Genomic DNA, 6,000 nt, shown 5'->3' on the forward strand with positions numbered 1-6,000 from the left:
AGATGGGTTCATTGAAGAAGACTAGCTCAAAACCAAAGAATGGAAGAAAATGAATAATAAGGCACTAGGCATCATTGCCTGGGGACTAAGTGATGATATACTACATCATATATCTGGATTAGAAATGCTAGAACCGCTTGGGAGGAACTTGACAAAATGTTTGGTACCCAAGCAAAGAACTCAAAGGTAAAACTCCTCATGCAGTTTTATAAACTAGATATCAAAGATAGTGCTTCTATGAACATGCACATTAACAAGTTCAAGAGCCTTGAAACCTAGCTTGCAACTCTTAAGAAGAATATTGATGAAGATGAAGCAATAGCCGTACTGCTTGCAAGTGTAAACAAGGATCCATATGAGAACCTTGTGTCAACTCTAAGTAATGTTCCGAGTCTCTCACTCAAAGATATTGAGCACTCACTGCTTGATGGAGAAAGCAAATTTAAAAGCAAAGATGTAAAAGAGACCAGCTTAAGGGAAAACCTCTTATACACTAGAGGAGCTACTGGACCCAAGGGAAGAGATCGAAGATTCAATACCGACAACAGGAGTCAGATGACATGTCAGTATTGTGGTAAAACTGACCATATTGTCATTGAATGCTTCCATAAGAAAAGAGCACAACAGATGCAGAATGACCATCACTAAAGTCAATTTATGAATGAAGAAGAGGAAAAAGATACTTCCGCTACCATCAACAACTTTGACTGGTTGTTCTAAGGAATTTGTTCCCATAGTGGATCTCTATGTTTCCCTTAGTGGATTTGATTGTAAAACCCTTGACAAAGATGTAAAGTCTCAAGCTTTAACTTGACTAGGCTGCCTATGAGTTACTCTTCCGAGCCATGTTATCATGTAGGGGGGGCAAAAGCCAGCAAGTGTAGGGACTCATCATTTGAGGGGGGGTGTTGAGAAATAGACAAATGATGTATGCTCCAAGAAGAGTTGTCCAGAATCCCATATGCACAGTGAGGAGAGTGGAACAACTCAAAGTCTATAAAGCATTGTACTTGACTATGAAATGAATACAATGTCATGATGCTTTGTACTTTCAGTTAAGTGTCTTGTCATTGCCTATTCTACACAAGATTGTGTTTATGAGTCCAAGCTAATCTATCTTGGAACCTAATTCACTTGTGTAATAGTTTGTCTCTACTTGTCCATGTCATTATGAGTTTGGTCTTCATCTTTCATCCACCATAGCTTGTGTCATGCTCTAGATCCGCATCTTCTAACAACACACACACATGTATGCATAATTGATGTCATCCATCACACAGGCCAAATCTAGCAAGCTAATGTGTACCGTAGGTGTGGTCAAAAGATTCAGTTGTTGTTCCAATTGCACCTACTAAGACACAACAAAAACTTAACCCTAAGGACATGTAAATCTAGTTATCCAATCCTTAAGCATGATTTATCTAACTAAACTTTTCAAGCATATTTAGCAATCAAACTTAAAAAACTTAATTAGAAGGATCTATGTAAACTCACATATATCATTTTCACTCTATATAAAGCTCAAGAAATCATATGCTTAGTTTTCATAAGTATAAAGGACACATACTATGTAGAGTGAATACCTACCTAGAAAGAGGTTACTTAAGTATTACTTTTAGACATACCAAGAGAGGTGCCTATTACTACAAGTATATAATTTAATACTATCAATTAGGTCAGACAAAGACCTTGTGTAAAATAAGGCATTACCCTTTTACTTCTTATATTAAATCACATCATATAATTCAATATTAACAAAATCTGTGGTAATCTTCTTATTATCTTATAAACACATAAAATATGTGCTAGTGAACTTCTTGACCCATTAATATCCAATAGGTCATAGAGGACCTAGATCAAACTTAAAACCTAAAAAGGTTTTATAGAACTTTAAGTCTTACCACTCAAGAGAGAATATCTTTGTGGTAAAGATGGTATACTAACTATGTCAAAAGTTGTTAGCCCATATGTCTATAGACTAAAGAATTTGTATAAGCATCAACCAAAGAGTTCACTTAGATAATTTCTACTCTTAATCATATAGGCATTCAAAAATTTAGATTTTAGTAGAAGTATTTTGTTAAGCACCAACATTTAAGGGTTCAACTAACCAGTCAATAATTAGTACTAAAATTTTGACTATTGATACTTAAATAAATATATACCCGTGCAATTCCTAATGCTCATGACTTATTTGAGATAATGTTTTATACTCATTTTATATTGTCAGAAACCTCCCACAAATAATATATGAGTATAAGCTTAATGATACAACTAGCAATAGTGTAGAGTACTCAATTGATCAAATGACATATATAGTAAATTGATGGTAGAGAGCCACTCTATAGAAGTAATGAAAACAAAACTTGCCTATGACAACCATTATTTCCATGAAAAAAAGGTAATTGTGTAAAAGATGAGATATTTAAACTAACAATCACACCTTTGTTATGCCTAATTAGGATACAATTACATGGGTACTAGTACTATGTGATTGATTCTTCAATGGTTTACAAGTACTATCATACAAATTGACATGTGATGCATCATATGTATTGTAGGTATCTATGCTAGGAAATTATGCGAGCATATCTCCTTTCCAACTTCCTCTTTTTTAGATGAGAAGCAATAGTGGTCATCTCTCACTTTTTACCTCCAATTAGAAAGCTCAAAGCTACATAGCATTATTGCAAAGAAATGTGATTTCTATCAAAATAAACTAGAGAATTCTTGGTGTTGTGAATGAATATCGTGCACATGCTAGCTATTAATTTTGTCTAAAAATGACATCATTTTAAAGCTAAAAATCAATGGCACTTACTATGAGAAGACAATAGGTACTTGAGTATATGTCCTTAGAAGTGAATACACTTGATTTCATTAATAGTGCACTTAGCTAGGGATTTACTATTCGCATTATTAAGAAACTGAGACTCCAATCAATGTTCACCTCTTCTTCACACAAGTCCATGAAGTGGCCAATAATCTATCTAGCAATTGTGTAATTGATAATGCACATTTTACAATATCATATGCTACACCAAACATTTCAATATAATTTTTTATATTTGAAGTTCCATTAACAACTATAAATTTAGTTATGTACACCAATAGATAGAGTTATCAACTCCATCTAGTTTTCAATGGTAAATAATTTGAGTTGATCTTCACCATGCTGCCTTGATGAAGGGATGAGTTTTGAGTGGAAGCACAATTGCAAAAGCAAGAGCTATGGTGGAAGGAGCAAGAGACATAGTATGTGAAACTCCAACATTCACAATCTGTAATTGCCTTTTTCTTATTCAAATGTCATTGAGAAAATAAAAAATGAAGTGACAGTGATGGGTGTCTGCCACCTGTAGAGTACAAGTGTGCGGGTAAGTATGATTAGGCACAAGCACCTTTAGCCCCAACAACTTGAGGAGTGAACAAGAAAAAAAATTACAAAGTACAAATGTATATAAAGTACAATAGGATGAGAAAATACATCATCTCATCCAATGCCCACCAACTTCCAAGGAAGACAAAATGCTCCAATGAGAGAATTTTTGTGAGAAGATCTACAAGATTTTAGTCAATTGAGATCTTGATAAGCTCAATGGACTTGTCCTTAATGACCTCTTTGATAAAGTGGTAATGCACCTCAATCTACTTTGTCTTCACACAGAAGACTGGATTCTTGGCCAACTGAATAGTACTCATAGAGTTCGAATGCAATGTAAGAACCACATCAGTAATACCAAGATACCAAACGGTCAACCGGAGAGTCTCCTTGCAAGTCTCAGTGGGTTTCAACATACTTTGCCTCTATAGTAGGTAGGGTCGTGCATTTCTGCACCCTGGACATCCAAGAAAAAACACCTCTAGCAAAGGTAAAAACATAGCTAGAGATGGACTTACTACTCTCTACATGTCTTACATAATTAGAGTCAGTATATCCCATGATTCCTATATCTTGGCCACCATAATATTGTAATATTTTCATGTAATTAAAAGTTAATTGGTTAGTTTGAAAGTTAGTTAGTTAATTAATAAGTTAGGAAGGTTACTAACTAAAGACCAACTAAGGTAAAAACTAACTAACATTAATAACTAACAATTATTATTTAATTAAAAATATTTTATTTAAAAAATCGAGAGTCGTAAATCCGATATTTTTCTCGGATTAACAAGGACCATAGCTACCCTTCATAGAAGTTACACCGTGAACGAGAGTTATGAGCCATATTAATCACTAGTGTTAATATATATAGTATGGGTGGTCCCAAAATATTAGATTTTGGGCAAAACTAGCATAGTCTAGATATTTCAGATATTATCCTAAAAGATAGAACTAGATGTCATTTAAAAGAAAATACAAGTGATGTTTTAGTTAGTTTTGGAGATTTTATAAAAAGAAAAAAGATAAAGAGAGTGATTGGCGAAATTGCGCACGCCGCAATCGCAGTCTACAGGTAGTAGACAATACTTTGAACAAGGAGAGAAAAAATGAGTGATCTGAAAGCTTTCCAACCAAGTGTCTTGAAGTGTCTTGGGGTTTTTTTCTCCTTTTGAAGCCAATGGAACCATCAGATTTATGAGTTAAGCATCAGATCACTGAGTTTTCCAAGAGTCCCTCCGCCAAGAAATCTTGTTCTTAGCCTCATCCCCTCTTCTCTAATTCATTATAAATATGAGGCATGGGGAGGCACAAGAGGGCATAAGGAGATCCCGAGAGGCTGCGAGAGAGACGTAGAGAGAAGGATACCCCTCCAAGAGATTGTGAGAGAGAGCTTGAGAGAGAGAGAGAGAGAGAGAGAGAGAGAGAGAGAGAGGAGTCACCCCGAGAGGCTACAAGGGAGAGAGTTAGCTCAATTTCCTCTATCTCGATCCTCGACTTAGCCATATTCTCTTATGCTCTCCCATCTCAAATCTATTCCACCTTAATCTCTTGAGTCTACTTGCAGACGTTCCATTGCAAGACGGACTCGGGAAACCCTAGGTAACAAGCCCCATGACATTCCATGGGAGTGCCGAGCGGCGTTGCTTAGACTCGTCTCTCGATGGACCGCTAAAAGCGTGCATGGACAGTCGATAGGCAAGCACATTACAGTTGGTATCAGAGCGAAACTTCGTAATGTTGTGTGACTGATTTATGTATGGTTCGTAGATATATCTTAAATAGAATAACCTAAGTGGTATGACTCAATTGTCAAGCACCTTCTGTACCCACAAATGCTGACATGCAAGAGAAGAGATTTCTTCTCAAGCAAGTTAGGGCACCCGAGTTTGGTGGAAAAGAGATAGAAGTCGCAGTAGAGACAGAGATATGGATTGAGTCGATGGATGATTATTTCTCTGCTTCGAGAATTGTTGCTACCAATCAAGCAATATATCAAATACAATAGGATGTTGTTTCAAAAGACCGCATGCTTTTGAGTGATCAGAGTAGTGCAGCGAAAGCGTGGTGGGCCCATAACCCACAGGTTCCAAAATGATACCACAGTTTCTCTCGAGATGAGGACATCTCGATTTCTCTAAGGGGAGGAGGATGTAATATTTCCACGCAATTAAAAGTTAATTGGTTAGTTCGAAAGTTACTTAATCAATTAATAAGTTAGTAAGGTTACTAACTAAAGACCAACTAAGGTAAAAACTAACTAACAATTTTTATATAATTAAAAATAATTTATTAAAAAAATCAAGAGTAAATTCGATATTTTCCTCGGATTAACAAGGACCATAGCTACCCTTCACAGAAGTCACAACGTGAACGAGAGTTATGAGCCATATTAATCACTAGTGTTAATATGTATAGTATGGATGGTCCAAAAATATTAGATTTTGGGCAAAACTAGCATAGTCTAGATATTTTAGATATTATCCTAAAAAGATAGAACTAGATATCATTTAAAAGAAAAGACAAGTGATGTTTTAGTTAGTTTTGGAGATTTTATAAAAAGAAAAAAGATAAAGAGAGTGATTGGCGAAATTGCGCACGCCGCAATCGCAGTCTACAGG

This window comes from Lygodium microphyllum, chromosome 28, assembly GCF_053477565.2.
Source record: "Lygodium microphyllum isolate KBCC chromosome 28, Lygodium_microphyllum_v1.1.10, whole genome shotgun sequence".
Lineage (NCBI taxonomy): Eukaryota > Viridiplantae > Streptophyta > Polypodiopsida > Schizaeales > Lygodiaceae > Lygodium > Lygodium microphyllum.